The sequence below is a fragment of the Camelus ferus genome, chromosome 34 (genome assembly GCF_009834535.1).
Source record: "Camelus ferus isolate YT-003-E chromosome 34, BCGSAC_Cfer_1.0, whole genome shotgun sequence".
NCBI classification, from domain to species: domain Eukaryota; kingdom Metazoa; phylum Chordata; class Mammalia; order Artiodactyla; family Camelidae; genus Camelus; species Camelus ferus.
In genome coordinates this window covers 20,582,123-20,607,800 of record NC_045729.1, presented here as the reverse complement: position 1 = coordinate 20,607,800, position 25,678 = coordinate 20,582,123, and the positions used below count along the sequence as shown (strand labels likewise).

At 61.1% G+C, this 25,678-nt stretch overlaps 1 protein-coding gene across 1 annotated transcript in view; it reads right to left on the bottom strand.

Annotated features, from left to right (window-relative positions):
• The window catches only part of CACNA1C (calcium voltage-gated channel subunit alpha1 C), a 327,004-nt gene that overhangs the window by 266,202 nt on the left and 35,124 nt on the right, over window positions 1–25,678 (bottom strand).

Below are 25,678 nucleotides of genomic sequence, written 5' to 3'. Positions count from 1 at the left end.
GGCTTATTTCACTGAGAGCATCGTGACCTCAAGGTCCATCCACGTTGGAGCAGGTGACAGAACCCCCTCCTCTTGCACGCACGGGCCACGCTGTGTTAGCCCGCCATCCAGGACGCTTGTTTGCTTCCATTTTTGCTGCTGTGAACACGGATGCACAAAAGCTTTTTTTTAAACACCTAAACTTAACTCCTGTCATTTTTGTCAGCAGCCGGTGCTACTGCGGATTAACGTCAGGACCCGTCTTCCACTGATCCCGGCCTGGAACATGGGGAACTCTGCCCCGGGGTCTGCAAGTTTGCCTCTGTCTTCAAACCAGCGGCTCAGCCTGGCCGGACCCTGGAATCGCCCAGGGGTGTTTTATAAAGGATACCGACGTCCAGCCCCAGCCTCTGCGCCGAGGCAGAGGAAGCTGTACGCCGTGAAACGCGTCTGCAGGGGAGACAGTCATTGCCCTAGACTCTCCTCACGGGGGCCTTCCCTTTATTGACAAGGTGTCTGTCCGTGGGTAACTTCTCTCTTTTCTCCCATCAAGAACAAAAAGGCTTTGACAACCGGTCAGTTACCCCAGTAGTTGGGCTGATTACATCTCAACCGAGAAACACCCGCTCCAAGCCGCACCTCCTGGGTCTCAGCCTCTCTTCTAACCGCGCACAGAGAGCCTGCTCCGTTCCTGGAAGGAGCCGACCCGAGGGAGCAGGTGGGTGGGGAGGCACCTCCAGGCCCGCTGAGTCTCAAGGGCGTCATCACTGAGTCCTCCAGGACGGGGGGCCAGGAAGGGCCCCAGGACTCCCTGGAGGAGACAGAGGGCGGGTCCGCCCTGCGCTCCTCCACCCTGACGCCCTGGCTCTCGCCCGCGACTCCCAGGACAGACAGGCGTAGTGTCCCCACCAGCAGTGAACAGAGTCAGTCACACGGCCTCCTTGCAGGGAAGGTGTCACCACAGTCCTTTCGTGCCACATGAATGTGCCACCTTTTACAAACACAAGAAGAAAAGGCAAAGCGACTGCTCAGGAGCTGACCCCTGGGCGAGCTGGCGGGAGGAAGGGGGGCCATGTCCACCTGGCCCGACCGCCGGGGTGTCACCGGGGCCCGGCTCCTGAGAACAGTCCAGGGCGGCGCGGGGGCCACGAGGGCTCCGACCACTGTGCACCCTCGCGAGGCGCCCCTCCCTGGAGGCGACATGCGACAGTGACTGTGATGCAGGGTCACAGGGCCCCTCCTCCCAGGGGAGGCGGAGGCACCCTCGAGGGCCCCGGCCTGCCCACCCCTTCCAGCGGCCGGGGCGAGGCCCCACGGCTCCAAGCCCCGGGTTCCTGTTCTGCAGTCAGTCTCACAAGGTGAGTGTGAGGGTAAAGAATGACCAGACAGAGCAGCAGCTGCCGGGCACCCAGCGGTCACTTCACACTCCTGACGCGCCGCAGCCCTGCGATCATGGCCCTTCCCTTACAGGCGAGGAGCCTGAGGACCAGGGGGTCCAGGGAGGCAGGCCTGTGAGCGGAGCCGGGCGCCCTGCACCACCGCCCAGCTGACCAGGCATGTCCCCTGGCGTGGGCCCACTCCCCAGCAGGACTCGGGATTCGGAGCCCCGCTGACCACCCACAGGGAAGGTGCCCTGATCCCACGCGTCCTGGGGGCCAGGAACGGGGGGGCCCTGGTTCTCGTCCATCAGGCGGAGCAGACCCTGAAGACTAAGGGCCTGGCGGGAGGAGGGGCCGTCTGTCTGCAAACCGAGAAGTCAGGAACATGGAGCGAAACTACACACCCCCATCCCTGTCCCTGCGGTCAGGGCCCCGGGGCCTGGGAGAGGGAGTCCAGCGTGCGGCCCCCACCGACGGACAGACAGACCCACAGCTCCAGGGAGAGCCCCTGTCCCGGCCGCCGGGTGGAACAGACTCCCCGAGAGCCTCACTCATTAACATTGGCGTTGCCATGACAACGAGCCGTTGCCAGGGAGCCGCCAACTAGGAGAGTGAGAATCAGCGAGGCCTAAAAATAAAGCCGCTATGTCTCCAAGTCCGCATGTAACAGGCCGCGAGCTCGCCGCCTCCCCCCCAGCGGCCCCCACGGCTGCTCCGGCCCCGAGCCGCTCAGACGGGTGGCAGAGGGCCGCGGGGAGGGGCCGGGCGGGACGCTGCTGTCCAGAGGCCGGGAGCAAGCCACACCGGTCGGCCGCCTCGCAGAGCCTGAGGGCACCTCCTTCCCTCTGGGAGGTGCCCGGTCCAGCGCCAACCTCCACTGCACGTGGAAGCAGGGGCCACCCTAGGCCGTCGGAATTTGCCAGAATTTTCCCAGCCCCTTGGCTCTGGGAGAACCCTCTCCCTCGGACCACTTTCCTCTTGGAAAACATCACCGAGGCCCAAGCCCCAGAGGCATCCGTGGGAGTAGGAGCCCCGATCGAGCAGCGTGTGTGGCTCATGGCTCCTTTCACAACTGACACTGGCAGGGCCGTCGTGGGCCTGGCTCCGAAAAGGAAGGTACCCTAACACTGAAAATCGTGGGGAAATCGTAAACATCCCCAAGGGGCAGGGGAGGGTCTTCCCGGCTGGTTCTGGCACCGCAGGGGAACCGCCTGTCTCCCCCGCCAGCCGCGACTCCCCACGAAGGGAGCGATCCAGCTAACTCACCCCATAACCTCAGCATCCACGCCACCCCAGACACACCGTCTGCACACGATGAACACACTCAGAGACGGCAGAGGGCACGTTCTGGGTGAACGGAAAGACGTCAGCAGTAGCAGCCTCTGACCAGGACAAAACCTCGCTCTCTCCAGATTCTAAGCTCTGCACCCCGAGAGCCAAGCCCTATCCCTGCCCAGGCCTCTGTTCTCAAGAAGTGGTTTATCAGTTGTACTGGGGCATCACGCCTTGAGCAGATCAGGTCAATTAAAACCCAGAACTTCATGGGCAATAATTTCCCTGACGAGCAATCGTAACAGGGTTTTGTCGAATGTAGACCTGCCCGATTTCTTCCGAATCGGACTTGTTTAATTCAGATAGTGTGTGGTCCTCGGAATCTGTGCTTTGCATGAAGCTGCAGCAACCTGGCTCCTGGCTTCCCTCCTCACGGCCACGCTCACCCTGGAGATCTCCCCCGACCACGGCTAACGTGTGTTCAGCACACGCAAACAGTAGCGAATTTTCCTGTCAGCGCAAGAAGTTCGTCCTCGAGAAACGAGAGCTCTTATCTTGCTCACCATTACCCCAGAAGTAACCCAGAACAAAATGCAAATTATCTCCTGGTTCTTCGGCTGTCCTGGATTATCCAGCCACTAATCCAAATGCCGGTTCCCCTGGTCCCCGAGCTTGTGCAAGTAAGCAGCAGCAGCAGAGAGAAGAAGATAAGAAGCAGACTGGGGTGGGGGTGAGCGAGCTGGGCTGATGGTCCCCCCGAATCCCAGCCTCCGAGCAAGACCAAAGCCCCGTGAACCCATGTACGCTCCCGAGAGGAGAGCGGCCAGGGTCCTACTGAGCCAGAGATGCACACCACTGCGGTGTTCCAACAGAGGTTCATGTTTTACAGAAATACAGCAACAAGAGCCTTCTTTAGGCTCAAGCCTGCTTTTAGCATCATCTCTGGAGAAGTTCAAGGTCACGGACGCAAAGTCAGACCCCCCAGATCACTGGAGGGGCCGTGTGTTGGCAGCACGGACCGTTCCCGGGACCAGGACACCCAAACCAAGCCAGGGCTGCTGTTGTCAGCGGACACGACCAGCGCCAGGAAGTGGGGTGGCACCCCGGATTACATGGGCCCCGAGCTCCCGATTCAGGAAGACCCGCCTGATTACCACTCTCTGCGTGGGAGCCACGTGCCTGCGTGCCCACCCAACCTGGACCCCGGGATCTCCAGCAGGGCCCTTGACTGCAGACCAAAGGGAAAAGTCAGTCCCGACACTGCCTGCAAGCAGGGCTCTTCTGAAAGCATCATGTTCCTTCCTGCTAAATGAGCCCCAAGGGACAGCCCCAGCCATCACCGCACAGCCGTCCTGCTCCATCCGCTCCAGCCTGGCCTCCCTGCGTCTGTGTGCCTTCTTCCTTCCCTGCGCTGCAGTCCCGCTCCAGCCGCAGACGCCAGCAGAAGGAATTACTTCGGCGGGATGATGCTGCCGGCTTCAACCGGCCCGGGAGAGGCTCGGGTCCCCAGCAGCAGGTCAAGACGTGCGTGTGGGTGACTGAGTGACTTCCTGCTTTGTCTTCTGATACCTTTTCACCTCAGGGGGACGATTCCTCACTCAGACACCTGGGCCCACTTTCTGGAGATGCCACCAGCCCAATGGTCATCACATCTGCCTCGTCACAGACTCCGAGGGCACACACCAGCACCAAACGCCCGGATCAGCCCTGTGGGAACTGGGTTGAAATCCCCCTGTGCCCCTGAGTCACCCAACCCTCGAGCAGGTTCCCAGGCATCAGGATGGAGGCACTGTGACCAAGCAGGTGCTTCCTCATGAGAAAGGGAAGGAGGCTCCTGCAGGCCTTGAAGGGGGTGCATAAATGGCCGTCAGCACCACCGTCACCACCCCCGGACACCCTGCTGCCTGTCACCACTCCACCTGGCCTCATCCTCAACTCCCAACCTCGCAGAGTTCACGTCCCCATCCCGGCCCTGGTGACATCGATCCCTCACCGTGACCCAACCGAAGCTGTGGAAACACAGGCAGCTCTGCACTAGCCCCCAGATGTTCTGTTGCAGAAGCAAGAGATAAAAATAAAGTCACACCAAGCAGAAGATTAGATGCCTCTCCCGCCCTGCCCGCCTTCCTGCAACAGATCAACTTGTTTTCTTACTTTGCATTTGCCATTTTTAGAAAGGGGTTGAAAGTAAAATCCAAGCCTCCACTGGAGAGAAGGCGAGCCCAGCAGCCTCCCCGCCGCCTCCCGGGCACGCGGCACACACCGCGCTCGCAGCACCCGGCGCTCGCTGCGGGGCGCCCGGCACGTGAAGGGCCGGCTCGCAAACCTTCCGACTTCGGTTGCAAACAGGACTGGGGGACTGGAGGGGTCTTGAATGCATGAGAGTCTTTCAGGAGATCTCTGCCTGAAACGCAGGAAAATCTGGCTGCCTCGGCCCCATGAGACCCTCTCAGGATCCAAATGTCCTTCCCCAGGTGGTTTCCAGAGATGAGCTTTCTGAAGCTCAAGACAGTTATTTTAAACTCCAGTTCCTTAAATTGTATTTCTAAGATATAATTAGGGATTCCTTATTCTTGGCCAAACAACTGCTAATAGGGCCCTGTGTACGCGGTCCAGTGAAACCCACCAAACACCCACAGCGGCCCCGAGGCACGCCCACCTCTCTCTCCATCTCTGTGTCTCTCTGTCTCTCGCTCCCCATCTCTGTCTCAGCCTGTCTCTCACACCCGTGCACACACACACGGAGCACCATCTGTCTCGAAGTCCATCACACTTCAGGCTCATGATGGCCTCCTGGCGAGTTTCTTCTTGTTACAACCACCAGACAGACCACCGACACACACAGTGATGCTTACAGATTTTTCTAAAGGTGTTTGATTATTGTTCTTATGAAAGCAATTCCAGTAATAACACACGTCCAGCAAAACCAAGACCATGGTGGGGCCCAGGGTGACATTTAGACTCGCCCCCAGTAAGGACAGACACCCAGCCAGGAGAGCCCCATGTCTGCTCGGCACGGACCGCCCAGTCACCAGATGCGGGAGGCCCGGGGACCGGGGCACCTGGATTAGAGTCTCTAGGAAGCTCAAGTGTGTGGAAAGGCACTGGATCTTGGCGGTTTCCATGTCGGATACCAGGCCCTCAGTCAGACCTCAGGTTAAGCCCGGAAGAACCGCCTCAGAGACAAACAGCATTTGTTATGGGCAAGACGCCTTTGCTGGGGAGGGTGGGCGTGGATGACTGTGCCTCCGGCTTCGCTGGGTTAGCTCAGCCTCCCAGGGGTCCCGGCGTGGGCCGAGCGTCAGCTGCTGGGACGGAAAGTGCAACCGATGATTAAACATGAAGACACGGCTCTGCTGGATGGTGAACAGCCACTGCCCCCCGGCAGTGCCCTTCCTCAGGCCCCCAGATCCTCCCTCGAATTCAGACAGACGGTCTCGGCTCACGAGACGGGCAGCCCTGGCCAAGGTCCTCCTTGCGAGCGTCTCAGCTCACACAGCCATCCTCGCCGAGCGGGGGCGGCCCCTGGTCCACTCGCCCCCCCCCCCCACTCCTGTCTCTACTCCCCGCTCAGCACCTGGTAACTCTCGGGCCTGAACCGCACTGTGTGCGCGACGTGTCCCCGTGCGTGTCTGTCATTCCTCTGAGACTGGAAGCCTCTGACGTCTCACACTTGGCTCGTCGCTTTACATGTAACACGTGCCTGGGCACCACACGTCTCTGCGGCTAGAGACGTCTAAAACCCGAAGCTCTACCGGCCTCCGAGAGGACCCCCACCCTCCCCAAGCCCCACAGGGCCCGGCCCCCTCTGTGAAACTGCTCTGGGCTCGCCTCCCCCGGGGTTTCTGCTCTTCCTAACCCCAGGGACGCACTGCACCTCCGACACCTCATTGGACTGTTTCCGTCTTGTGAACGTCCGAGTCTCACCGTGTGTCCCCTCACCCCGCCAGACGGGACGGTCCCTGAAGGCCAGGACCCCAGGGAAACGCACACATCAGAAATCCATGCCTGAAAGACACATGTCCTGTGGGAGATGCTAACCCACTTCCCATCGTTCTAAGTGGGAAATGATGACTGTCCAGCTCAGCCCCCTGCCTCCCTAAACGCCCCCAAACCCAGGTCAGCCCGAGGCGTCCACGCACCACTCCCACCCCCAATTACCAACCAGGGAGGGGCACCTCACCCGCTACCCACCCCTCAACGCCTGCCTTCCCGCAGCTCCGGGCGCGGCGCCAGGGGCTTCACACGGAGAGAGGAGGAGAGGTTCCTGACATCCCAGGCTTCCCGCCCCTTGGGGTGACAGCCACACAAACTACACACGGCTTCCAGTTCTGTAAGAGACGGGAGCGTGAGGGGCAGCCCGGAAGGTTGTAACATGGGGCCTGGGGACATTCGATGAGGCCTGAGTAGAAGGAAAAGGAGGTTCTGGGCCTCGTCCCTGTGACCTGCCACCTCCCAGACCCGCCAGCCCGTCTCCAGACTGGACACGTGAGGCCGGCCTCTCGGGGGGGCGGGAGGGACTCCAACCTCCACATGCACAGATTTCCCAGTCCAACTGCAGAGCCTGTCGCCTGGTGTCACCCAGACCTTTCATTCAAAGGGCCCTGGGGAGTGAACGCCTCCGAGGGAGGGTGGCGGCTGGAGAGAGGGAGGGGACGGGAGACTCGCTGGCTCCCCCAGCCCCCAGCACACGAGGCCGAGACCCCGTCCCTGGGGAGGGAGGGAGGGAGGCTCTGGGGGGTGGGCTGTGCGTAAGAGGTTTTCAATATGCATTCTGAGCAACATGTTAGCCGTCTGGTTCTGAGTCATTCGTAACTCATCAACTTGTTGTTTTGCAAGCGCCGTTTGATGTCCAAGAAGCATCCGGGCCTCCCCAACCCCGCGCCCCTTTGAAGTGCGCTGTGTGGATGTCACAGCGGCCTGTGCCCTGGGAGCAGAGCCAGGGGCCCTGGCCCCGAGATGGGCGAGGGGCCGGCCTGCGGTGGGGGCCCTGCGGCCCACAGCCCCCGGGCCACCCCGAGCGCTGCTCAGCCATCCCTCTGCCGTCAGGATGCTCCCCGGTGCCCGGGTGGGGGCCGCCGGAGCTGGGGGCGAGGTGGGGGTTTGTCCTTGCTCTCCTCCTTGGTTGCTGACAAGGCCAGGTGGGCACAAAGGAGGTTCAGAAAGTGGCCCTAAAAGCAGGAAGCCCAGGACAGGCTCAGTGTTTGACGACGCTTCCGCCGCAGCAGGATGTCCCCCAGAGGCAGCTGCAGTGGGGGGGCACCTAGCTGTAACTAGCCTGGGGGGGGACCTGGGAGGGGTGGAAGCCAAGTGTCTAGGCCCCCCACAACGGGGGAGACCCACCCCAGCAGGGAGCAGTCCTGGCCGAGATACCAACAGCACCCGAGCGAGAGACGCGTGGAGAGGAAGGGGGCGGGGCTGTGACGCTGCGTCCTGTGGCACCGGGGGGCACAAATGGGACAGGAAGACGCGACAACCGACTCCGTCTTCTTGGCAACCAGCCTGTCCCTTCTCCACCCCGACGTCGCTGGCTTTCTGAACAGTTCAGAGGCGCGTCCCTCTGTGGGGAAGACCACCCACGCTCGACTTCAGACAGCCCTCAGCGTGGAGATCAAGTCACTTCCTAAACACTCCAGGGGACGTTAACAGGACGGCCAGGACTCTATCAGCCAAGGAAACAGAAGACCCGTGGACTGCAAACAGCCGCTCGCTAGGTTTCCGTGACCACGCACGTAGCGCTCCAGAAACAAAGCCTCTCTTTGCAGAGAAAAGAAGTCTGCCTGGGGTTGGGGACACGGGGACGCGTCAGGCGGACGCGTCTCCTGCAGGGCCTGGCGCGTTCCGAGGGGCTGCGGCCCTCTGCCTGCTCAGGCAGGAGCCGGAAGAGCTCAGAGTCCACTCACAACCCGTCCGAACTGGAGGACGGGTCAAGGCGGTGTCGGCCGGAGGCGCTTCCCCGCGAAGCGGGTCCTTCCTCCTCCGAGTGGCAGCTGGTGAGACGGCCAGGGGTCGGGGGCGGCCCCCCAGGAGGCAGAGGGCAGAACAGACGTCTCCCAGAGGGTGTGATTCTGAAGGACCCAGGAGAGAAGCCAGGGGCTCCTGCCCTCCCTCAGTAACCCCCACGCCCGTTAATAAAGCTGGAAACGTCTTTAAATGGCCCAAGAGAAGACGGAAAAGATGAACCATTACCACTCGCGCTGGCTGTCATGGCTGCCACCTGGTTCCTTAGTTCCTGTGCGGGTTTTAACAGAGAGGGAACTTGAGAGCGCACAACAGCATCGACTGCCTGGAGGGAAGGGGACCGGGCATCCGGCAAGGAGGGGAAACACACAAAACGAGAGCCTTGAGACAATGAAACTTCAGCTGAAGCAGCTCCAAGGTCCCAGGCCGGCCGCTGCCCACCCCCCGGCAGCTGGAGCCTCAGTTTCCCTATTTGCACAACGAAAGATTGCGCCCCAAGGCTTTCCAACCCTAAGACGCTGTAAGTCAATTTATCCAAAGCAACATCTGCGTGTTGCCTGGGTCCGCTCAGATGAGGGGGGCAGGGGTCCAAGGTCATCAAATTACATTTCCCTCATCAGCACAACTCAGAAGGAAAAACACAAATATTTTTGCACAGGATGAAGGATTAAAAAATATACAGATAAATGGTCAGGAATCTCCGAGTCCTCGCCAGGAAGACTAATATGCTGGAATTGCTGCCCCAGAGGCAAGGCTCCTCTTCCATGCTGGGTGTGCACCCCTCTCCCAGGGATCAAATCCAATCCAGATTCATCTAAACTGGTCAGGACACCCCGGTTCTCCTTGCCAAAGGGACATCTGACTGCCTCCCGGCCAACGAGACAAGGTAGTGCCAGCTGGACGCTTCTGGGAAAGGTGTACTCAGTCCTGATCCTCAGGGCAGAGCTGCCCTGGACGCTGCTGCTCCACCTGTGATGTCCGGAGCAGCGGCAGCCATCCTGTGACTTCCAGGGGGGCCCTCTGAGGACGGCCCTGCCACCCCGAAGATGGCAGAGCACAGACACCAGGAGGACCACACCTCAAAGTCCATCAGGACGTCATGGGCACGACACAGGACAGCCTGGAGCCAGGCGAGAGGGACAAACTCGCCACCAGTGTCGGGGGATGAGTTCACACAGCCGGTGCCTAACCGACAGAGGCTTCAGGGAGGGTCACAAGGGATTTCAGATAGCAGACCACAGCGCGGGACTAAGAGCAAGTGCGACGCACACAGTGCGTCCCTCACTGAAGACTCAAACCACCCAAAATCAGGGTGCCGCTCTGGGCATCACCTCCGACGGCCCTGGGCAGCTGTGCGCCCTGCCGCTCCGGGTCCTTGTCCCTCGAAACCAGGACCCCCGTCTGACCCTCCCACCCCATCCCCACCCTCCTGAGCCTCCCCGGTGCAGCCTGACAGCCGCAGGGAGAAAATGAAGAGGTTTTCTACCAGGGACACTGCAGGAATTTGTCTTTGTCTTTGTCTCGAATGTGGTTCCATTTCTGGGTTTTATAATGAAGTCCCCAGGACCTGGGGACGTGGAGATGCCAGGGCATCGGGCAGCTCTGCGCTGTCCCCTCCCCCACCACGCACATCTCAGGAGCCGCAGTGAATGGCTAATCCGCGGGTCGTCCTGTGCCAGGACACAACCAAGGGCCTCCCGGGGCTGCGTCCTGGGGGAGGCAGAGGCCGGAGGAATGGCAGGCGGCTGCCCCAGCCCCGAGCCCTGTCCTGGGCTCCAGTCCCAAGGCCACCTCTCCCCGCTGGGGCAGGCAACCACACGGTGACAGAGGGTCATTTCCATACAAGGGCCTTCCGGCAGTGAAAGCTCATTTAGGAGGAAATAAATTTGAATCAAATTTACGAAACCGGAGAACATGCAAATCAGGCACCTTCCCAGTGAACCTGTGGCTTGGTTTGCAAATGATTCGGATGTTGCATTTCAAGATGGGGTTCACTTCTGCACCGGACTGATTCTGGGGAGGTTATTTACAGAAGCCCTGGTCCTACTAAAGGGCTCTCACAATGTCAGATTTTTTTTTTTTTTTTTTTTGAAATTAACAAGATGCATTTTAGTTTGGAGCTTCTGGTTCAAAAACCAATTATCCTCCAGTTTGGGCCGGTCAATCCCCGATTTAAACGTAGGAAAACCTCACTGATCTGAATGTTTCTGGAGGAAGAAGACAGAGAGGAGTCTTGTCTAAATGGATGAGAAAATTCCAAATGGCTGGCTTTTGAAGAAAGACGGTTCCAGTGCTTGTAGCAATGAGCACACCGTAGGCTGCGGTTTCAACGAGCACTCGTGAGTGAAGCTGAGTTAGTCACCGAAAAGTTACAATCCACAGTAGGCTTTTATTACATAATAATGAATTACTTTATATCAGAGTCTGAATTTTTTTATTTAATAATTTTTTTTAGAGTTTTGGCTTTTTTAATTGAAGTAGAGTTGATTACAATGCTGTGTTGGCTTCCGGTGTGCAGCAGGCTGATTCAGTTACGCGTACATGTATTCTTTTTCATTATGTTATTAAAATTGTTACAGGTTACAAGACATTGACTATAGTTCCCTGTGCTACCCAGTAGGACCTTGTTGTTTAAATTTTTTTAAATCAATAGGAAACACAGACTGTGTCCGATTTCCTGGGGCACAGTTTGAACTTAAGTTTCACAAAACTTAGGATTTAACTGGGCATCTTCAGTGGTCAGTGAGCGGCTTCAGTGGACACAGACGCAGGGAGGCCGGGTGGGGGTCCACTCGAGGAAGAACGCACGCCCCCCGAGTGTGGAATCTGCCTTGCCAGCAGAAGCAGCCAGCCGCCTGTGGGGACTCACACGTCCACCTCCCCGTCCCGGCAGCTACAGCTCCCACCTCGGGCCGGGGGTTCCCGGAGGAAGGATGCATTGGGCCAGCCGCTACCTGGTGGGGAGGCGGCTCGGGACAGTGCGCCGGGCAGGGGCTGCCGACCCAGACAGGGCCAGACAGGCTTTGCCAGGCAGCTCCAGCCATCCACCGTGAACCAGAATGCAACTGCAGATGGGTCCTGTGCTGCTCGAACCTCTAGGTGCCTGGGTCTTCCCCGCACCCCACCCACCTTGCTCCTGTCAGCTCTGGTCGGGTTGGCCCATGTGACGTTTGAAACATCCAGGAAGAGCTGTCTGCAGGGAGCCTGGGCCTCCAGGATGCTAAACCGGCCGCCGTGGCTGCCTCCCAGGACCGCGCTGCCCACCCCGGCAGCCCCCGCCCCTTCCACGTCGCCCTCTCACCGGGGTCGTGGGCCCCCTTCTCTTGCATTTCACCGTGAATGTGTGTGCGTCCCGGCTGGAGCTGCGAAGGCCTTCCTTCCAAAAGTGGTCCAAGCCAGAGGGGGTCTGGAACAGCAGTCCCACATTCCTCACTCACAAAGATGTTACTTTCCCTCGTGACTCCCAGCCGCTGTGGAGCGTGTCGGCTGCGTCACGGTTCACAGGCCAGCCCGGGAACCTCGATGCCACTTACGATCTCTGACTCTGAAACACCAGCTTGACAGTGAACAGAAGAGCGGTTTGGAAGTTGGAGACCGTCTATAAATTACTTTTGTGTGAAAACTCAAATCACACCTCAAAACTCACCGCTGGAACTCTGTTCAGGCTACACCGAGGGCGTCTTGCCAGGAAGACCAGGTTGTCCTTTATTAGTTTATCCCCGAGAAGGACACAGGGTCCTGGACCCATTAATTCCCACAGACAAGGTGGTTAACTGGCAAAGCACAGGGAGGAAGCTGGATGCACGCAAGGAGCTTCCCAGACCAGCAGGAGGACTCCGGGCCCCGTCCTGGGACCAGCTTCTGGGCCACCAGCAGCACGTGCACAAGCCAGTCTCAGGAGCCGCCACGGGGCAGCGCACAACCTCTGACGCAGACGCCGCGAGAAGCCGCACGCCCAGAGAAGGCCCCGCTCCACCCGGGTCCGCTCTGCCAGTCACACTTACCGGGGAGGGCACACCTGGGGGTGTGGCGTGGGGGCTCCCCAGTCCGAAACCTCTGCCCCAGGTCCCTGGGAACTTGGACCCGTGGCCTCAGAGGTCTCTCCCCTCGGGCGCAGGGAGCGCCGCTGGCACTGACCAAAGCGGAGGGGTGGACACGGCCCCCGCCCCACGCTTCCCACAGAAGCCGGCCCCTGCCTCCGGCACCGACCGCACTCGCTGTGCCCACGACCAGAAGGCATTTTGATAGAAAGCAATTTTTTTTTCTTGTGACAATAATGTTTTCCAAAGGACCCTGTCTCTGAAACAGCAGAGCTCTGAAGCTGCAGGACGGGGGAGCTGGAAATGCCCTTCGGCACGTCTGATCCCGCCTTTTCTGCAGGAGAAACGGGGCCCCCGAGATCCGCCCGAGTGGCGGCGGCAGCGGCTCGGCCCCAAACCCAGGTGCTTCCTGCTGCCCAGGGAGGGGGCAGGTCTGGGTCTGGCCCGCCCTCTGCCCTCCGGCCGTGCGGTCAGGGCGGCCTGGGAAGCCCCACCGAGGCTCTGGGACACCAGCAGCTCCCCTGGTGACCAGCCACCCAGACCAGCTGACGTTGGTGGGCACAGCCACGGAGCCACGGCCCCTGCCACCACCCCCGCCGTGGCCAGGGGCGTTCAGACACACACGTCTCTCCTCCCACGAAGGGACGGACACTCACAGGACAGCGTCAGAACATAGGTTCCATAACTCAAAGCTTCTCTACCAGGTTCCACTGTCACCAGAAAGACATCCGGTCAGTCTGCCGTTGGGAACAAAGCGTCCCAGTGTCCCCACAGGACCTTCATTTGGGAAGCCATCCCACCTTCTAGGGGATGGCTTTTCAGGTGTCCCAAGGTGGGACGCGGGCTAGACGCTGACGGACGCGCAGCTGCCGGAGGGCAGGAAACCCAGGGACGCCTCCCCCAGGTGTGTGATGAATAAACGAAGGAATGAATGAAGCGCCCAGCGGAGGCCAACGAACATCTGCAACACTGCCAAAACATTAATTGAAAACAACGGCCTCGGGACAGCCAAGCCCTGGACGGAGGCCGCACAGCGTGGCAGGGGGTGGGGGAGCCCTTCCCGCCTCCGCTCGGCCCCACCGAGCCGACACACCTGGGAGTGACGAGACGCGCCCTCGGCGACGCGGTGGCGGCAGACTCACGGCGCCCCTTCCTACAGTGTTGTGAAACCCTCTGTTGAAATCGACTGGCGATGTTTAAACACAGCGCGTCGCACAGAAGTACGACGTCACTGATTAGGCGTCAGGGACAAGGCAGTGCCATTTCATGCTGATGCGCCACACACGGAAAGCCCTCCCCTTTGCAAACACATCTTCAAGGTTTCACATAATCTCGTTTTAGTGTAGGAACGGTGAGCGCTAGTCCCTCAGCGGAGAAACGCCGGGCACGGCCCAGGAGACGCTTCCCCTGGGCTTGGGAAGTGCCGGTGGCCGACCTTGAGGACTCCGACTCTGACCTTGATCAAGGCAGTGGCGCCGGACGCCCTGTGCTCTCTGGGAGCACGGATCGGAAAGGATGCGCATTCCCCACCTGGAGGCGCGCTCCCCAGTCGTCCCACGAGTGCTCCCCCCCTTCCTTAATTAGCACTGGTCAGCGCGGCTCGGAATGGTCCCCGCCCCCCACGGCCTGACTGGGTGCCCTCTCGTCGCCGTGGCTGAGGGCCCCTTGCTGTCCTCTCCCCCGGGTCCCGCTCAGCTTGCTGTCAGACGGTCAGCGTCTCTCTTCGTGAAGTTGCCAGCCCTGCCCCCTCGTCTTGGGCAGCACAGCCAGAGCCCAGCTCAGTCCCCAACCGGGAAGCCAAGACGTCCCCGCGTGAGGGAGTGGCCCCCTCGTTTCCGGGGACCGGACCCTCCAGCCTTCCTCTCTCTGTGTGGATTCGGTCGCTCCCCCCCTCCTTGGTAGACCCCCAGACTCGACATCCGCACACACAGCCCTCCAGGCACCTCTGCACCAGCCCCACGTTCATTTAGGAGCCAGGGAGAAATCCAGGGTCCACCTGAAGCCAGAGCCACACAAAGCGGCCAGTGGGGGCTGGAGAAGGCCAGGCCTGCCCACGCCATGCCCACCCCCGAGGCAGAGCCGGCAGGGTGCCCGTCCAGGGTGCCCAGGCTCCCCTCCCCCAAGGGGCCCCGGGTGACCGACTACGTGCCATCTGCTCGGGACACTTGGGAAAGTCCCACGCTTCCCGGAGAACACGCCTTACACGCCACGGCCATAGAAACGAGACTGGAGAGGAGACAAGACAAGCCGTATCATGCAGACCTAGGGACCCAACATCGGTGTCCTCTCTGGGGATGGGGTGCAGAGGGACAGCGGTGACTTTACCCGGAGGGCCAAGAGGCCTGACGTCTGTTCCCCACGGCCTCTCCACTGTCCCACAAAAACACTCAAAAATCAAAAACAAAACGAAACCAGATGGGGCCCAAAGTAGAAAAGCCACACGCCCCGCTGGCCACACTCCCACCATGTCCCCCGGCTTGCGTGTGCTCCACCCGTTCACCTCGTCTGCTCACCACGGCATCGCCGCTCCTGCTGGCGGCCGACGGAGGGCGATTGCTCAGGCTCAAGGCAGGTGCCGCCATCACTCGTGTGCAGGCAGAAACTCGCAGGTCACCTGGCCGGCTCCCTCCTCGCCCCGACAGTCCTCCGGCCTCGGCTTCCAGGGTCGGAGAACCCGCGCATCTCAACATGTCCTGTCTCTAAAGAGCTCCTTCCTGAACCCACAGCATCCAACACTAACAACCCACACTCAGCCTGCCCCCCTCGCGGACCCGTCTCCTCCGGGCCCCACAGCTGTCCACCAGGGGCCTCGGACAAGCAGCCCTCACCGCCCGCCGCTTCACTTAAGCGTCTGTGTCCTCTCCTGTAACACGGGGACAATCACACCAACCCCCTGCGTGGACTGTGGGAGGAGGCGAGAAGCTGTAATTAAATGACATCCTGCATGTCGGTCTCCAGGCCCCCGGTAACCCCAGCACGGTCGCCCCGGCCGGGTCGCTCCTCCCTCCGCACTGCGGCTGCAGCCTGGGATCGGGTCCTCTTTCCAGCAGCCATGAGTCACACAAGAACAAAATACCTGGCTGTTCTCCGTGGGGAAGACCCTGGAGTCTGCCCCCCCCCCCCGTCACGTGTTTGGGTGGCTCCGTCTGGGAATCTAAGTCTCAGACAAGTCTGGGGTGACCTGTCGATCTTAACTCTGTCCCCACGGAAGGCCCTGGGCCCCCTCCGAGCTGTCTCTCCGTTTGTGCTTAGAGGTTCTCTGAGTGACACGCACATGAGCTCAGAAACGTCAGCCCCGAGCCGGGAGGCTGCCGCGCGTCCCCTCAGGATGGCTTTAATTCTGCTCCACGTTGTACAGATGAAGAAACTGAGGTGCCCGCGATGAGCCGGCCTACGGGACCCACAGGGCTCGGGCCAGTGCGTGCTGTCTGCCCCGAGACCCCTTCACCCCCGTGACCCGGCGCCCAGCACGGGACCCAGCACACAGTAGGTGCTCAGTGAATCCTCCTACAATAAAAAACACACGACCTCACTAGACACAGCCACCCCCATCTCGAAAATGGTAAAACCAGGCTGCACAAGATCAGACGACCCTCTGGAGGTGCCCACGGCCGGGAAGCGTGAGAGGAAGACCCAGGTCGCCCGCTCCAAAGCCTCTCAGCTCGCCTGACCGCCTTCCTCTCAGCAAAACACCCCAGGATGCAGCACGTGGCCAGGGGAGCGCTGCCACGTCACCTCCGAGAACTCGCCCGCTGTGGCCACGCGCCCCGCGCCTAGGTCTAGCCCAGAGAAGGGGAAACCCACGGGACCCCAAACTCCTCCGAGCAGAGAAGCTCCCCAGCCCTCCCCCTGCTGACTCACTGCGGCCCCTCCCCCCGCTGACTCATCCTGGGACAGTTCGCTTCCCGAGAAGGGAGAGGGCTCTGTGCCAGGCCTGCTGGCCTTCCTGGCAGATGCGGCTCCGGGCCTGGGTGCCCCAGCGCCCTGCCCGGCCCCGGCCTTGTCGCCAGCGCCCCCGTGCTCTGCCAGGAGAGGGGCGCTCTCCCTCCAGTGTGCCGGTGTGCCGGGCAAGGCATCTGTCTCCGCGCACACACACCCTGGGGCACACCTTGTCCCCAGCGTGGGCTCCACTCCTCCATCCCTTACCACGTGCTCCACGTGTGGCAGATCTCCCGGAGGTGACGGGGACGGAAGACATGCCCCATCCCAGCAGACATGAGCACAGGCTCAAGGAAGGTCTGCGTGGGGCAGGGCGGACCCCCGACCAAACTCAGAGCCCAGGCGACAGGGCAGAGAAAGGGAGGGCCCTGAGGACCCGGCGTGAGTGGCTCTCCCTTCCCCATCAGACGAAGAGAAACTACGAACGTTCCACTAGAGCAGAGGAGGGTGAGGTGCAGCACCTCCCAGGAGGGGAGCCCGCCACGGGTGCAGGCGGTCTGGGGGCGAAGGAGCCGCAGGAGGAAGGGCAGGGCTCCCCTGACAGAGGGCTCGCGTCAGAGTGCGGAGCAAGGGCACTCCGTTCCCTACGGGACTCCCGTCATGACCGTGATTGTGACGCTCTGTCCTTGTGGACCCCCCCCCCCCCGGCGACGTCCGCCTCTCCCGCTGGTCCGTCCTTGTCTCTGGAGCCCTTCTGGTTTGTGGATTCCAGGCTGGAGCCAGCATTCCAGCAGCACCGCACCCACCGCAGAACCATTCAGTACACAAACCAGAGGGGCCTGGGTCGACGTCGGGAGCCCACGGCCCAGAGCTCCCGCACCAGCTCCGAACCAAGCACTCAGCGGGGCGACGACCTCAGAAGCCCTTCCGACCTACGAGGGTCTGTGGGTCTGAGGTGCCGACTGCCTGAGAGGTCTGTGGTTTTCCCCTTCACCGGACAACTCACTTGGTCAAGAATCTGGCCAAAACCAACAGTTCACTAACCAACCAGCGGCAGGCCCGGGTGCTCTGCGGGTCCGTGGTAACGCACCACCCCCTTGCTTCCGTACTGCACCCCTCGGTCGGGGCAGGACGGCGGGGAGACGCAAGAACAGGCAGATTGTAGGAAAAGACTTCGGGTTCCAAGTCCTCGGACATCCACGCTCATGCTTGTTTAACCCATTACGCGGGCACTAGGCTGTTCCAGCCACAGAAAAGACCCCTCGTGTCCACGTGCTCGGTCTCCTCCCAGAACCCCGGGAATCTATGTGGAACAGAGCACACCCCCAGGCCCTTCTGAGAACCGGGCACAAGCCAGCCCTCCCTGGTGGGAGCCAGGTCATGAAGGAAGCTGCGGGGTCCGCCCGCAGCCCAGCGTCAATGGGCGTTTCCAGGAGCTGAGACACGTTCGCAGCCTTTCGTGACAACCTGGAAGCAGCCCGAACCCCAGGCCCGAGCATCCAGCCCCCAGACCCGGCGCCCTGGCACCAGAGCCAGCTGCAGCGTGCATTCTAACTCAGACCCTCATCGAGTCTCCGGGACCTGGGACGTCTGCAGACCCCACGCCCCCAGCATCAACCCTATTAGGCTCACACCTTCCCACAGGCATTTTGAAGAAAAACAGTGACTGTGTGTGATCCCCGGAGACCAGTAAGCGTGGAAGCACCCCATCCCTTCCCACCCCACCAGCCCTGGCTCCCCGAGTCGCCGCCTGGGACGCGGGTCCGTCTCCCACCCGCTACGTCCTCGGGTTTCAGCAGCCCCCTCGGATGGTCGTCCATCTGAAAGGCCGGCCACTCTTAGTAAGAAGCAGGGAGCCTCTTTCTAAGCCATGATGTCCCTCTGGAGACTCTGCTTCCCTCATTCCTTTTTTCCCTGCAAACCTACAGCTGGAGGAGAACCTTGCCATGCGCAGGGGCCCAGCCTCCCCCACCCCTCACCCGCCGGGTGCATCTCCCTTCACAAGAGGCCGAGGGAAAGATCTCAGAGGTCACAGGGAGCCCCGAACTAACCACACGGGATGATGAGAAGGGGTGCACGCAAGCTTTCTTTGAGGCAAGGTCTGCTTGAACTCGGGTCAGTTTAATTTTCTTTTTTTTAAAGTCACTATTTAAGCTGAGGTTGAGTCTCTCTCTGCCTGCCTTCACTGCAGACACAAACCCAGAGGAGAGGATGAGAGAGGAACAGCTACTTGACAGGCGTGCAGGCTGCCTGCATCTTATCCTCTCCTGGTTGCTAAGCACCCAGAAACTCATAAGCAGCCTGTAATGGGTGCAGTCACAGGCAGAGACAGATGCTCGTCCACAAAAAGGCTCTCTGGATGCCGAGAAGGCAGCCCACTGGAAAAGGTGTGCTCCAAGCTGCCTGGGAAAGTCTGGGTGGAAAGGAAAAGGTGCCCAGCCTAAGCTGTCAGGCGCCTCTTGGTTAAGCCAAACCTTGCTGTGGCTAAAGTGGTGACCCTGGACAGATGGGTGGATGGATGGACGGATGGACGGATGGGTGGACGGATGGATGAATAGGTGACTGGATGGACAGATGGACGGATGGGTGGATGGATGGACAGATGGACAGATGGACGGATGGGTGGATGTGTGGATGCACGGATGGATGTTTGGACGGACGGATGGATGAATAGGTGACTGGATGGACGGATGGATGGACAGATGGATGGATGGCTGGGTGGATGGATACATGGATGGCCCACGGCACTACAAATGCTGGCTTAGCTCTGGACTCATCAGAAACCCTGCTGGATGTCCCTAGCCAGCCCCAGCCCTTTAGTGATGGTGAAGGTGTTCCAACAGACTCACAACCAAGGACACAAGGAGATGGGTTGGGGGCGGCATTTCTCCATGGGTCACACTTTCATAGCAGGTGGAATTCCACTCCTCCGGGATGAGGGACATGGAGCTGCTCTGTCTGGACTCTGGGGGTGGAAGCTTTCTGCCCTGGGGCTTGGGGCGTGAAGCACTCGGAGGGCCCAGGAGACACTACGCCCAGGGATGCTCGGGGGTGGACTAATAACCAGATGCACACAGCCCCCTTCAGACAGGTAAAGCTCCCCCGGTCCCCCTTACCAGGCAGGGGACGCTTTCCACTCTGGGGTCTAAACTCAGTCCTGCCCTTCCCATCGTGGGTCAGGTCACATCACATCTCTGCCCAAAGTCCTTCAGCGGTGGCCCATCTCACTCAAGGGGAGGAGCCAGTGTCCTTAAATGGCCCAGAAGGCCCTCCACTGTCTGCCCTCCCACCCCTACCAGCGACCTCCTCTCCTGCTCACTCTCCCTTGGCCCAGGCCACACCCACGCCGACCATGCTGGCCCCGCTGGCCATTATTCCCAACACACTGCAGGCACCACGCCCCTCAGCGGCATGCTCCCTGCCAGCATGCCGACGGCTCACGGAGTCACCTTAAATGTCACCTTCTCAGGAGCCTTCCTGACCCTCTTTAAAGCTGCAGATCTGGTCCCCACCCCCCAGGACCGCACTGGTCCTGCTTCTGGCTGCCACCCCCATCCCAGCACAGAAACAGGTCCTTTCACCTCCAGCTCCCCCATGAGAGGGTATGTTCCCCAGAAAGAGGGACTTCCGTGTTCTGCTGAACCACCAGGAATAGGAAAAACGCCCACCATCTAGTGGGGACGTGGTCGTATCTGTTTAATTAGCTAATCAAAGGCCTGTCCTCCTCTGCCAGGCACCGCGTCCCTATTCCGAAAACTGACCCACGGAAGGAAAGCAGCTGCCCTGCTCGTCCCACCCCGTGGCGCCTCGGGCCACCGGGCGGCAGCAGGCCGTGCTCCACAGAAGGCTCCCAGCTGCGGGCCGCGGAAGGGCCGGCGGGACCAAAACGGGTGCTTCACGGGCTCTGCTGAAGTGACGGGCCTGGACAAGGTCGTCGTCAGACGCTAAAGTCACGAGGTGAGAGGTCGGCGGGGGCTCGGCAGCGAGGGGTCGGCTGACAGCCCCGGAGCCCGTTCCTGTCTCGGCCGCACTGGCGTCCTCCCACGGGGTGGGCACGGCCACCCGGAACACCCGGACCCTCCGGAACAAGCGTGGCCTGGGCCTGGCCCCCGGCCGACAGAAAGCGAGCAGGGCACAGGGAGGGGAACGACCGAGCAAGGCGGCGTCCGCCAGGCCGACACGCGAGGCCGGCCCAGTTCTCCCGCAAACAAGGGACGTCCACAATGGGCGGGGCGCGTGGCCAAGAGATCTGGGGGCACACGCAGGCGTGGGGTCCGGGCCTCCCCAGGCGCCCGATTCAAGCCGGCCAGCCGCCAAGAAACGCGTTCGTCACAAGGGGCAGTAGGAACACTTTAAACACAAACAGGACATCAGATGATATTGAGGACTCACGGGGGCTGTGGCCTCTGCTGCCTGGGGTGGTACACACACCTGGTTGGTTTTTCCTTTTAAACAGTCCTTGTCTGCCAGAGAAGACCACCAGCGTACATGCAGGTGAACTGGAGTCTGCTTTCAAACACCTCAGGGATAAAGACTCTCGAGGGAAACCGGTAGCACCAAGCTGGCAAGTGCTGACGTTGTTGGAGCCGAGAGGTGGGTACATGCGAACTCACTACACAAGGCTGTTCACTTGCATTATGTTTCAAGGTTTCATTTAAAACCATTCTTTAAAAATACATAAACTTCCTGTTTTGTAGATGAACTTAATGAAGTTTTTTTTTAAAAAAAAAAAAGTACCCAGAATAGTTCTGTGCTCTTCTGGCTGGAGCCGTGGACGGAGGTCAAGCCTGGGGAGCAGCGGAGCTGGCCGCTTTCCCACCACGGCGTGCCCAGCGCCCTGGCCCTGGCTTACAGAGAGGCCTGCTGGTTTGTGTCTGCAGACGAAGGCGACAGTCCTGAGACGTGGAGAGTCTCTCCCCGCCCCGAGGACGCGGGGCCGCCTGGCCACCCGTCCCCCTGGCCCCTGCGGACCTTTCCCATGTCCCCCCCGCGTCCCCCCCGCCCGTCTGTCCCCCTCCCCTTGGGCACCTCCTCGGTCTCTTCCGTGAGATGTTCTCGAACAACATCTAAATATGTCATAAATCCGTGACCTCGTGTGGGAAGCACTAAACTCCTCCTCTGAAGTCTGATGCCGCGGCTCAGGGGTGGGCGGGGCTCACGTTCGCTGAATTCCAGGCCCATAAAAGGCAGGTGCACTGTCCCCGTGTCCCAGACGAAGACACCGAGTGCAGAGGGGTTGGGGGCGTTCCCGGGTGTCACCAGGCTCACCGTGGTACCAGCGGTTTGAACAGGGTGCTGACTTGGTCTGTGTCAGGCCCTGTTCTAGATAAATCTGCATCGGCTCCTTCCACCCTCCCCACGCCCCGCAAGGTGGGAGCTGTGGTTGGGCCCATTCTGCTGACCGGGACACGGAGGCCCAGCAAGGTTAAGTCACCTCCCGAGGTCACAAAGCTCGTCAGTGGCTGAGTGGGAGTCGTGTGGGAGCAGGGCCCGAGGACGGGCCCACGGGTGGAGGCATCTCCTGAGCTGGCCGTGGATGGAGTGGTGGCCCACGGCAGGGTCACCGTGTGTCCTGGTTTGCCCAGGCCTGCCGTCCACACATAGTGACTCACACGGCCCCCTTCTTTCTCAAATGTGCCCTAGTTTGGATGATAAATGATACAGTCCCTTAATTATAAGCTTCTCCAGGGGTAAGAAAAGCACATGACAGCCAATTAATTAATACTTGTTGAATAAAAGGGTAATGACTTTCTTTAACGGTGACGGACCTCCCAGGGAACGGAGAAATGACAGAGTAACGGTCTCCGCGGTTCCCTTGGCAACGCTTGGATCCTGTGACTCACGGCCCTTCCCTACGAGTCCCCTCAGAGCTGCTCTGCCCACCGACAGCCTGGGGCCTCCCACAGCATCGCGGGGCCCGTGAGGACCCCCATTCACCCCCCAGACAGAGGCTGGCCCCCGGTCCTCGGCATCCCAGCCCCTAAACTGGGTACTTCCCGCAGGCCCAGCTCCCCATCCACTCTGCTGTCACTGCACTTCTGGGCCGGGGGGCTCCGGCCAAGCTGGCCCCTGCCCAGCCCTGGCCCCGCCCCACACGCTCCCTCCAAGACAAGGTGCACCGGCCAGGCTGCCTGGTTTCCCCCATCCTGGCGCGGTGTGGCGTCCGCCCAACTCCAGTCCTGCTGGTGCCCCTCTCCTGCCTGCAGCAGGGAAGCAACCCTGTCTCTGGTTCTGTCACCTCGTCTGCCTTAGGAAACACGAGCTGCCCCGTGGGGCAGGGCACACGGACAGGAGGTTTGGGCCTTGTCTTCAGTCTGAAGTCATCTCCCCAACCTCCGTGTCTTCCTGAGGCGCAGGTGGTCGGCGCTGTAGACACAGATTTTAATGGCTGCACTTAGAGCCCTTGAGGAGAAAAGCATAAAGCTGTGAGATCTCATTATCCTCATTAATAACATTAATTTTTAAAGCTGAGATAATGCGTTCCTGACTCATCACAGCCATATGGCATTTAGCGGACAAGCACATCAGTGCTTAATTTGGGGACCAGGAGCTCCTGGTGATGTGATGTGCACGCCGGCCCCCACCAGGGCCAGGGCTCTCGGTGTCCCCAACACTGAAGACGACCTTTGCCCAGACCTGCAACAGGGGGCTCGCAGCCCGGATGTGGGGCCCCAGGGAGGCCTTTGCCGCTCCCCCGTGAGCACGGCCACATCCCGGGCCTCTCCCTCTGGTCACCCGCACATCCCAGTGTCTGGAATAACCGCCCTCATCGAGTCGTCCACCCACCGGTCGCTCTCCTCCACGAGCATCGGCTTCTCTGTGCTATTTCCCACTTACAGCCCCCGAGAAGCGCTCAGATTACGCCTGCGCAGGATGGACGGGGCGGGAGGAGGGGCAGCAGAGGGACCCAAGACCCTGAGTGACGCCCCCCCGGTCGGGTGTCGGGGGGGCCCTGCACAGAGCGCCTCCGCCAGGCGCTCCCTCCTGACGCCGCCCCTGCCGCCCGCCGCCCCGCGGGAGCTGAGCTGGGGCTGTGCGGCCAGGGCCCCGTCCTCCTCAGCATCCCCTTTGCAAGCTGGCTGCAGTGGGGGCCGCAGAGGACCGAGGGCCAGCCTCCGGGGCCAACCCGCCAGCTCCCGGGGAAGCTGCGTCCTGTCACACACCCTCAGACTCTGGCCATCACGTGACAGGACGCCTCGGCCTGGCCAGCCATGCTTCCCGGGCCCGGCCACCAGACCCGCATCACACCTCCCCCGTCTGGGGCCACTCTGGGGGGAGGCGTGCTCAGAAACCCGGCCCCAACTCGATGCCACCACCGTGAATGGGCCCCGCGTGGCCTGAGTCACACGGGCCCCCCAACCCTAGCCTCCAGCAGGCGTCAGTCCCACTCCTGCCGGAAAGCCAGGCTTTCGAGCACGGTGGCCCCGGCCCAGTGGCCAGGCCTAGAATTCCCTCCTGCTGGCCACTCGCCCCTGTGCAATCCGCCCAGTTCAACCCAGCCCAGCCTCAGAGGGCTCCTGCCCACTGGAGGCAGGAGGGGGGAGAGCACAACCGACGCCCCTCTGCCCCCGGCGCCCCGAGCACCCCCGGACCGGGGCCAGGCATCTCTGCTCCAGCTCCCGACGCTTACGTTGGAACATGGTGTCTTGAAGAGGGTGACTCACTGCAGCTGTGAACACTGACTAATGATTCTGATCCTCCTGAAGCCACTGGCTCACGAGGGTCTCTCTCCATCCGGGCCGAGACCCAGCCCCGCGGCCAACATGCCAGGAGAGCGGCTCCCCTTCCCGGCGGCCACGCTGAGCCCCCAGTCTCCCCTGGTCTGAGATGGAATTTTCCCTTTAAATACAGGTGTCTGACCGAAAACAACGCCAAGTCAATCAGAAGAGAGGGCTCGTCCCCGTGTCAGGAAGGACACCCCATTCCCGGGAGTCCTGCTCATGCTGAGGCCACGTTAGAAAGGATGAGACTGAGCAAAACTTCCACTGCCCGAAAGTGCAAAGAACCCTTTAGTGACTCAGCCCTGGCCAGGCTTAAATCGGGGCCGAGAGTCCCAGGGCTAACTGCCTGCCAAGGCTGGACCCGGGATTGTCATCTCCTGAGCATCTCCCGTGTGCCAAACGCTGGGTCAGCCCTGGGGACAAAAGAGTGAGAAAACAAACAGGCGTAGAACCTGCCGAGGCCCCAGAGAGGACGCCTCCCTCCTGCCCCACGCCCCTCTGTAGCTCTCGCTCGGCCCCAGAAATTCACTCCAGCCCCCACGTCTGGGTCCACGGCTCCCAGACGGAACGTGGTATGTGCGTCCAGGGGCTTCCTCAGTCAACTCCCCCCGCACAGCGGGCCTGCCCAGGGCACCCTGGAGGCAGCGCCTCGACCCAGGGTGGCCGCCCCGTGACCAGGTTCTGAAACCCAGGCCCAGTGGCAGGGACGTGGAGACTGAAGAGCACGTGCGCGTGGCGACCCGGGGAGTCCGCGCGCAGCCTGGCTACCCAGACACAGCAAGGCAGCAGCCGGCACACGCGTGACCTGCCCTGAGCACCCCCCGCCACAAGCACCTCAGACCCATCCTGTACCGTCACCAGGTCCGGCCCAGCGGCCGCAGGCGACAGAAGAGGGATGACCACGCACGGGGAGGTGCGCCCAGCTCCCCAGCCAGCAGCCCCAGGAGGGGCCGCGAGCAGGCACTTAAGAGGCAGGGCCTCCCTGGGGACAGAGACTGTATCTGAGTCACCGCACATCCCGGGCCAGGCTCAGGGGTCTTGCAAGCATCCGGGCTGCTGGACGCACACGCTCCAGGCCGGGAGCAGACCAGAGAGGGATTTCAGAGCCACAGAGAACAACAGCATGAAGGCACCTCTGCATACAGTGACATTCCTCAAAGTAAAAAGCAGGGAGGCAGTTCAGCAGCCCTACGCCCCCCGCGGCGGGAGGAGGGCGGCTGGGCCCGCAGCTGCAGGCCAGCACCAGCACGGCCGCCTGCGGACTCGCTCACCACGGGCGGGGCGCCCGGCCAGCTTTGAGCACCGAACACCCTGCGGTCCCACTGGGGCAGAGCACGTGGAACGCGTCGTGCTGAAGGTGGCCCTGGAGTCCGGCCTGCCCTCCGCAGCAAGGACAGATGGTGCTTTTCAGCATGCCATCCGCAACCCGACACAAAGAGGCTCTTTG